Source organism: Silurus aristotelis (assembly GCF_946808225.1).
Source record: "Silurus aristotelis genome assembly, chromosome: 11".
Classification (NCBI taxonomy): Eukaryota; Metazoa; Chordata; class Actinopteri; order Siluriformes; family Siluridae; genus Silurus; species Silurus aristotelis.
This window is the reverse complement of record NC_139584.1, coordinates 6,026,060-6,035,920: the sequence shown is the minus strand read 5'-3', so window position 1 is coordinate 6,035,920 and position 9,861 is coordinate 6,026,060. Positions and strand designations below refer to the sequence as shown.

At 39.0% G+C, this 9,861-nt stretch overlaps 1 long non-coding RNA gene across 1 annotated transcript in view; it reads left to right on the top strand.

The window, feature by feature from the left end:
* Positions 1-9,861, top strand: part of LOC310733826 — a 103,741-nt gene that overhangs the window by 29,083 nt on the left and 64,797 nt on the right. The gene's annotated exons all lie outside the window — the stretch shown is intronic.

Here is a 9,861-nt window from a genome sequence, read left to right as displayed (position 1 = left end):
AGGCTTAAAGTGGTTATTGGAGTTTCTGTAGAACTGCATTTACATTTATAGAATTTGGTAGACATCCTCATCCAGAGCGAATTACAGTTGTCTAATTTATACACCTTGAGCAGATGAGGGTTAAGGGCCTTGCAGAAGGGCCCCACAGTGGCAGCCAGGTGATGCTGGGATTTGAACAAATGATCTTCCGGTCAGAAGTCCAACACTTTAACCTCTACTTTTCATGTTTACCTGAGCGGGCTGAAGTTGAAAAAAAAAATATATATATTACACACACTATATTGCTAGAAGTTTGCAGACGCCTGGTCATAAATATGGTATGTTCTTTTTTTTTGGAGCATCGCATTCCACATTTAGTCCCAATTTGCCCATATAATTCCCTCCACTCTTCTGGGAAGATGTTCCACTAGATTTTGGTGTGTGCTCGTGGACATTTGTGTTCATTCAGCCACAATGGAGAAGGTAAAGTCCGTTACTGATGTAGACTATGTGAGGAGGTCTGGGGTGCAGTCAGAGTTCACATTCATCCCGAAGGTGTTCAATAGGGTTGAGATCAGAGCTCTATAGCAGGAGATCTTCCACTCCAAACCATGCAAAGCATATCTTCAGGAAGTTTGCTTTGCGCACAAGGGCATCATCATGATGGAACAGGTTTATTTCTCCTAGTTCAAGCGAAGGGAAGAGATCATGCTGCAACATCCAAAGATCTACACAATTGCATGCCTTTAATTTAGCCTTTATAATTTTCTGAACCACATATGGCAGGAATGTCAGGTGTCCCAATACTTTTGTAGAAATCGTGTATTTTAATATAAAATAAGACATAAAGTGGGGAATTCGAAGCTTTTTTTTGGTGTTGTTTTGAACATGCTATACCATGATGTATAGTGTCAACAAATAATGTTTTAAGTGCCATTGCAATGTTCCTCCCTTAAGTGTCAGTATTAAACCAGAAACACAAAAACCTTCGATCTCTTGTGCCCTAACAGCAGATTAGTGACTTCATAAAACAGATTCATTATGGATTATTTTATTAGGCAAAGAAATAAAATAAATCAAGTTTAATAAAAAATTGGATAGTTTGGAGAAATCTGGCCATTTCATTTGACTGAGCTGAAGCAAATAACTTTACTCTGATTTCCATTATGAGTAAAAAGATCTGGTCCTGAAGTGTGTAATCATGTCATTTATTTCCTATTTTATAAAGTATAATAACGTGCATGTGGGTATTTTCTATTAATTGTTGTACATGTACATTTATATAGTAATTAGTCTACATGAGATGTGAATGTGAAACTTCGGCATGTGACTGAAAAGCTGAGGCTTTACACAATCATTGTGAAAGAAGAACTTCACGTGGAGAGCTGGAACAAATCCTTCTGCTCTTCAGTACACCTTCTGCGTCCGTCACAGAAAGCTATTGTGCTGAATTGCCAAATTTTAGGTCATATGAGAAGCAGTCAGGTGATTTCTGGAACTGTGTACTAAACCACACGAGACTTGCACACAGTACATAGGGCGAGTAAGTCATTCTTTCATTCAGCCTTTGGCACATATAGAAAGGAGGAGAGTGCAGGTGATCCAGGAGCTTTGGGAAAGCTGAATAGATCCCAAAGGTAAAGCATTTGAGAGTTTTGCTGTTTTTATGTGACGTTTCTAACCAGCTGTTTCACTTTGTAGTCACTAACATCTGTCTTGTTCACGTTTGAGAAGTTGCATGAGGCTGTTGCATTATTAAGACTAAATTCTATGGAGAAATGTGGATGTGTGTCATGACTGGGAGGAAATGAAAAGAATCGATTCTCTGAATCCAGGTGCTTGGAGTTGATTCAACACGATTTGTGTAGTGTATAGAAAACACAGACTTACAGCTAATTATGACTGTATCCTATTATTGTTGAAAGATCTCAAGTGAGTGTGGCCTGCATTGAATTTACAAACCTAAGTGCAAAAAGAGTCGGTTTGTAAGCGTGAGTCTAAGGGAGTCGGTTCAGTGCCGTGAGTTTGATTCAGCGAAAGATCACACACAGAAAATAGGCTTTAAACGCAACATTTTTAATGTTTGATTCAGCTCAAGTTCGTGTTTTATTGTGTGAACGAAACCTGATCGTGTGGACAAAATATTACTGCGCGGAACAGTTTTGTGGACGAAACCTAATTGAGTGGACAGTATTGTGTAAGACCGTATTGATTCTCAGTCTGTCGGAATTCCCAAGTCCTTAAGTGCATCACAGTGACCTTGTTTTTGCTAAAGTGAAACTGAAAGCGCTACATCACAGAGGTTTAATCGGATTTACGGTCAGCTGTCAATTAAAAACAAATCATTTATTTAAAATAAAATCCTTTAAAATCACCGTTTTCCACGAATCTATTCTCGCCAATTGTCCTCTTAAAACATCCGAATCCGATTGGACGAATCTCAAGTGTCTCCCTTGCCCTCTTGTTTAGTGCACTACGTTACTCTTCAAGGTATTGGAATCTTTATGCCCTACCTAGTGCACTTAAATGTAATCAGAACGCGTCGTCGAGTGTAGGCGCTGAACGGACGCACGAATAAGACGTAATACACACATAAGCCAATCAGAATGGATTTTTTAATGCGGTGTTTTTTTCCTACAGAGTTTTGTCGCCTTTTGTTTTGTTTTGGAGTACAGGACAGGACCTACCGGACTACGTGCTTTCCACTAACGTTCAGGTAGGATTCTGTTCTGTACTGATTAAACTCAGTTTCATTAATTTATCAGCTTTTTAAGCAGTTAATCATGACATTATCGTACAGGCAATTGATCAGGTCTCATTTGTTTATTATTGAAGAAACATCTGATATTTAATAACAGGAACTCGGAAAGTAGGACCGGCCGAAGGGCAAATCACAGAGTTGTGTTCATGTGCGTGTCCTAACACGTTTAGTTTATATAATGATTTATTATTCTACATATAATAATGAACAGTATTCAGGTGACCATTATGAAATTGGGAAAAACGTATAATTACGGATATGATGAAGTTTTCTAATGGTACCAAGGTTATTTGTGGATTCCTAAACACACACACACACACCTTTATGTGTAAAACAACTTTGTTTACAAATGCATCTCATGCTTGGTTGCATCAGATGACATTCCCCACAAGCAAATAATACGCCTTTGTTTGTTAGTGTGAAAGCTCTTAGACTGATCATTTCTCTGGCAGATCTGTTATTTAATAAATTTTAATCATTTTAAGTTTAATTGTAGTAAATAAAAATATGCCAATTTATATCAATGTGGCCAGAATCATTAATCTGACTATTGTTTGGTATCCACCACAAATCCATTAACATGCTTACATTTACAAATCACTACAAATCATGTAGTGATTTTATTTAGTATATTTTCTTACGACTCCCACGCCTCCTGAAATGAATTCCTGGTTACGGTCCGATGGAACGAGTCTTCACTGTTAGTGCTTCGGAACCAGTTAGTTTTCCACCGTGGGACAGTCTCTAGTATGACGCCATTGTGCTTTTCAAATGGTCATTAAGCTGGATGTATTTGATATTTTGTATCTTATTAATTCCCAGAACTGTGGATTGTATATTTGCTATAATGAAAGTGACAGGATCTAACATGTATTTCATCTGTTTTTTTTTTTTTTTTTTATCTTTTTTTGAAATTTAAACTGCCATTCATTAATCAATTACAAATAATACTTAATGAATTGCTGCAGTATAAGCAGAATAAAACACTGTCATACAGTCATGCTGTTACGGGGAAGTAATCAAATCAAGTCAGCTTTGTGTTGTGCCACATCACCTCATCCTGTCGTTGTTTATTTTCCTGTAACTGCACACACTGTTTTACTCCTTGTGCAAAAGGATTTGAAAAAAAGTCTTGAATTTTTAAATATTTAATTTATCATATGTATTTAGTTTTTCACAGACATGTCAGACGGGGATAGTATACAGGCCAGGCAGAGCTTACTGTTGAATGATGGGAGTAATTTCAGCTCTTTGTGTCCGAACGGCTCCGAATGGATTTGGTCCAATCTTGGCGAGTGCACTCAGGATGCCCGGGACATGAGCAGTGTGGTCCTGGGTCTGCTATCCATCGCCTGCTTCATTGTGTCATCTTTCCCGTGAGTCCAACTCCCTGACTCCTGTTTTGCTATGGCTTTTCAGGTGTCTGTTCATTCTTTAGATCACTGCAGCCGAAAATGTTAGAGAAGGTTTGTGCAGTGTTACAAGATCTGGTGAAACCTGAATCCCAGGAACATCTTAGCTTTTTTTAGTTCATTACTGCCATCTGTTAATAGCACAACATTAGATCTCTAAACTGTACTACTCTTTGTTGTTACCAATTACTGTGTTATAAGAGGAATTTAAGATGTTATTATTGATATATCTAAATATATACACACTATATCACAAAAAGTTTGTGGACACATGTCCTTTCTTGCCATATGTGGTTCTTCTCCAAACAGTGAGGCACACGATTGTCTTTGTATGCGGTATAATAAAATTTTGCGTTCACTTGAACTTGGAAACCCAATCCTGTCACAGCACGACAATGCCCCTGTGCACAAAACGACCTCCATAAAGATGTGCTTTACATGGTTTGGAGTAGAAGATCTTCTGCTATGGGGCCCTGATCTCAACTTTACTGAACACCTTTGGGATGAATTCAGTATCTGCCTTTACGAACACTCTTGTGGCTGATGAAGACAAATCTCCACAAGCAAACTCCAAAATCTAGTGGAAGATCTTCCCAGAAGAGTGGAGGGAATTATGAGAGCAAATTAGGACTAAATGTGATGTGTGACCATACTTTGGACCGCATACTTTTGGCGATATAAGGGTTAGGGATTGTGAACCAAATGATTGACTGCTTTTATATTGTTTTGTTTTTTTCCTATTTCAGGCAGTACTACAGCTCGTGTAAAAAAGGGAACATGGACAGCGCTCTATCCATTTGGTTCCTGTTGTTGTGGCTTGGAGGCGACACGTGTAATCTCACCGGCTCGTTTTTAGCTGACCAGCTTCCTCTCCAGGTAACAGACCGATACATTTACATGTCAAAAAAGCCTTCGGATCGATGAACGGCTTTGATACAGAAAAGTTGTGGTTTGCTTTGTTTTTGGTTTGTTTGTTGGTTTGTTTGTCAGTAGGATGATTTGCTGACCTTACAGAATTTTTGTTCCACTTCTTATCTGTCCTACAGAAATACACGGCCGTGTACTATGTCCTGGCCGACCTTTTAATGATCAGCATGTACAGCTACTATAAGATGAACCGCATGCGTTCGGAGAGTGAGTCGCTCATATGACTTTATTACATTTCTTTATAAATGGTTGTAATTCTGAGATGTCCTACTCATGCCTTTGGTTTAGGAATTGAGTACATTAAATACTATTCAGAATCCAGAAGAAGCATATTGCCAATTATCAGGGGTTGCATGTACAAGGAATTTGTGTGCTGGTTCTATAAAAAAGATGAAACTACAAAAAAAACTAGGAAAATAATATAACCAAGTAATAAATAAAGATAAAGACAATGAACTATACCCTTATTATTAATTATTAGTAGTTAGTTAATTGTTATTAACTAATCAGAATTTGAACAGTCTTAGTGAATGCACAAGACTAAAGCAAAAACATTTCCATTCCACTGACTGCATCTGCACAGTTCATTTATTCACTCAAAAGGTATTTCAGGTTTCACGGTGGCCCGAGAATTCAAACGATTTGACATCATCTCCAACGCAAAGTCTTAAACCTCGACTTGTGTCCGAATCGATTTCTGTGTTGCCTGTATCTTAACGACAGGAAGTCTTAAAAAAAAACAAACAAAAAAAAAACGTGTACCTGAAGCATTAAAATCGAGAAAATCGCTTCTAATGATTTCCTTCAATCTGCAGCACAAAAGCATCAGACGTTTGAACAGCAGGATTGCGATTACACCGTCTGATAGTGATCGGACTGCTGTCCGTTTCACTGCGCCGTGTCAACGTCTAGCAACTTGATCAAAGCCTGACGTTCGTGATGTGAGAAGAATCACAGATTAAAAAAACAAAAAAACACTGCCGGTGTAATTTTGGTGAAACCTATTTACAAAAAAACGTCATAAAAACGCTGTTAGGCTGGAAAATTCACAGACTTGCATCAAATTTAGTCTTTTATCACTTTTTGTATGTACAGAATTGTTACTTTTTGAAAATTGAGCAGTAAATACTTCGCAATAAATCCCTTAAGCATAAAAACACCACCTTATTGCTGTCTACACTGCCATAGTTAGAAAACAGAGGTCTTAAATTGCTCAGTAAAGCAGAGAACATTATAAAGCTTCATCTCATATTAATGCTGCTGTATTACTGTGTTGCTGAGGGAACCTTTTATTTTTTCTTTGTTGTGTGTAGATGCCAATAGAAGAGTGCTGCATGTGGCCGGAGTGCTGTGTGCCCTCGGTGTGTTTTCTTCACTGTCTCAGTTTTCCTTTTCCTCCGCACACAAATACACCGCTTCAGGCTTCAAGGGCCGAACGCTGCTGGCCGTGGAACAGCTTCACGCAAATTCAATAGAGGTGAGCGAAGGCAGACGTATGAACTTGTTGATGTTTTTTTTTTGGATTTGTCATAATTTCACACTGTTTGGATCGATTCCTTGTTTAAAACAAAAATTCAATCCTGAAGTGAAGTTTGGAGGTTATCTGGTGAAGCAGTCCATATTGTATTGATTTGTTTTTGTCCGTCAGCCTTTTTCCACTCGGGAGATCATCGGCTTCACGTTTGGCTCGATCTCCTCGCTGCTTTATCTCAGCTCCCGGGTGCCGCAGATCGCCACCAATGTAAGTACGGTACAATCTATTAAAAGATTCCGATACTGAAACATTGAGGAAACGAATATTGATACTCATCTGCTCAAAATGTTAAGCGTTTATACATTTTTTTCTAAGTTACATTTAAATTTGACCGAAACGTATACGAAAATGTTTATTCTTCAATCAGCTCCTGGACTCCTTAATCCTGGTTTAAGATTAGAGAAACATCAGCTGGTTTGGGAGATCCTGTGCCGCTGGAGATTTAGATTCAATTCAATTTATTTGCAGCTCTACAGAAATTAAGTGGTAATAAAGAATGTATAAGTTTGTTTTCTAATAATTGTAAGTTTGTCCCTAATGATTGAGCCAGTGGCAAGTGTGGTGAGGAGAAAACTCCCTGAGAGGGCGTGAGGAAGAAACCTTGAGAGGAACCAGACTGAAAAGGAAACCCAGCCTCATCTGGGGTGCACTGATTATCCATTTATTGCAGCGTTGGGCGATTAAATGCAACTTGTGTTCCTCAGCCATTGTAGCAGACTGTTGATTATAAATTACAGTCCAAATCCATCCTCAAAGCTCCTGTGCTGCTCCATCGTTTCATGGATACCCAGGCAGTTGATGGGATTCCTGTTCTTGGACCTCCTGGAGTGTTTAAAAGCTCTGGCATTGAGAAGCTGACGTTTTATAACCATAATGATTGTAAAAGACTGTAGAAAGATCATTACTCATAATCTTACACTCCAGTGCTCATGTTAGTTCCAGTGTTCTGTATTGTTTAAAGACCATCATCATAGTCTTGATGTCACCCAAATGAGGATGGGTTCCCCTTTTGAGTCTGGTTCCTCTCAAGGTTTCTTCCTTATAACATCTAAGGGAGTTTTTTCTTGCCACAGTCATCATGGCTGCTCATCAGGGATAAATATACATCGTTCACCTTAACTGTTAATTTTTGCAAAGCTGCTTTGAGACAATGTCTGTTGTGAAAAGTGCTATAGAAATAAACTGGACTTGACTGTTCATGGCTGAAGGGAGAGGAACTCTGTGTGCTCTACTGCATTTGTAGCCCATCAGCCTGAAACCTTAGTGTATTCTGAGGTCTTTCTGCAAAACCTCTTACTTAAGGTTTTTTGAGGGTTATTCGAGGGCCAATCTTCTTTCATCATAAATGTGTTTCCACCTTTTTTATTTATTTATTTATTTATTTTTTGGGCACCTTTCTGTGTGAACTTTAGAGTGTGAGGAAAATCCCGGAATACTCAACGCAGCCCATCTGGCACAAACAACCATGGCATGGTTTTCCCATGGTGTGTCTATAAGCTTATAGATAGTTGATTTGGTGCTTGTATGAATCAGAGTTTCTGCAGGGTCCTATAAAGTGTACAATTTACGTAATCTAAGATTTAAGACTTAAAAACTCCCCGTTGTGGGTCTTAAATCATTTCTAACAGGTCTTCGTTTTCCGATGTCCACGTAACCGCTACCTCTACTGCACGTTGAAATGCTCCAGCAGCACTTTAGAATGTTTTTATTTGTTCGTTTCCACGGCGTTGAAATTCTTTCTTTTGCTGGTCCGAATATAATTCGCTGTATTACGACTACAAATCGGAGTAACAGCCAATCAGCTTTCTGTTACTGGTCTCTTGGATTGTACCACAGACGTAAAACAAATTTAATTTTTCAGCTATGGCAAAGTGCAAGCTTAGCGATACTCGTCTTTAAAACAACTAATTTGGGGATTAGTTAAAGCCAGTTGCTAACAACGTGTTTGTGTGTTGGTGATGTCGTGATACAAGTCTTAAATTAATTTCTTATGGTCTAAAAAGGTCTTACAAAACCTTAAATTTGACTTTATGAAACCTACAGAAACCCTGATGAATGTGTAGATGCACGTCGATCATATTGTGACTCTTTAGATCATGTAGAAATTTCAGAGCACTGGTCCGTTTTCTTTCTCCTGTTCTCGCTACCCGGTTTAGCACGTTTATTCACTCCACCGAATGCCAGTTGTATGCTGGCGTTTTTAGGTGTGTGCCCTTTCACATTCCTCACAACGTGTTCTGAATGCTTCCATTGGCATCTCTCACCTTTACCCTTCCTCTTTACACAGTTTCTGAGGAAGTCGACGGAGGGCGTGTCGTTCTTTCTGTTCGCGCTGGTGATTCTGGGTAACATCACGTACGGGCTGAGCGTGCTGATGAAGAGACCGGAGAGAGGGCAGGCTGAGAGCAGCTACATCGTACACCACCTGCCCTGGCTCATCGGCAGCCTGGGGACGCTCTCGCTCGACCTGGTGGTATCCTTTCAATCGCAAAAATAAACGTGTTGAATATTTCCAGAAAGCGTTCAAAGTGGTAGCAATCTGATTGCTGGCTGGGATGTAAAACACATTTTTGTAGAAAGATCTTGCTCATATGAATATTTCTGAATGTTCGATAATTAGCACTATGGGCAAAATTGCTCTCTGCCACATCGGTAACACCAGCAGTTGTGTATTTGTTCTCGTCAAGGCTTTGTAGCAGCAAAAACGAGCCCAGCATTACAAACCTACCTCTGTTGGGCCCTTAAGCAAGGCCCTTAACCCTCAACATCTCAGTTGTATAAATAAGATAAACGTAAGTCTGACAAATGCCTAAATGTAAAGATATTTTGCTGTAAAGGCTGGTGAGTCCATGCTTGTTACCCTGGTTTAGGATTTTGCAGGGGGCCCTCTGGTGGTATAGATACAGAGGAAGGACCGTGTAATATAAAGGTGTCCAAACTTTTCTCAAAGAGGCTCATATTTAGCTTTATTTAAAACATGCATGTTAAAAAGTGTTCTTTAGAAATCACTAAATGACTCCTGATTTTTATTCTCAGGTGTTTGTGTTTGTGTTGGATCCTTTTTTGCGCTCTAGGACATTAACAGATAATAGAGTACAGATTTGTTGTTGCTGCTGCCCAGCTGTAATGTAGAGAACTCTGTAATGACACAGAATGGATGTGTGACTTCATGTGTTTTGGTTGAAATGTTGTGAAATGAGACTGGACTGTCGAGTCAACACTGCTTCATGTTTTTTTTTTTTTCTGGT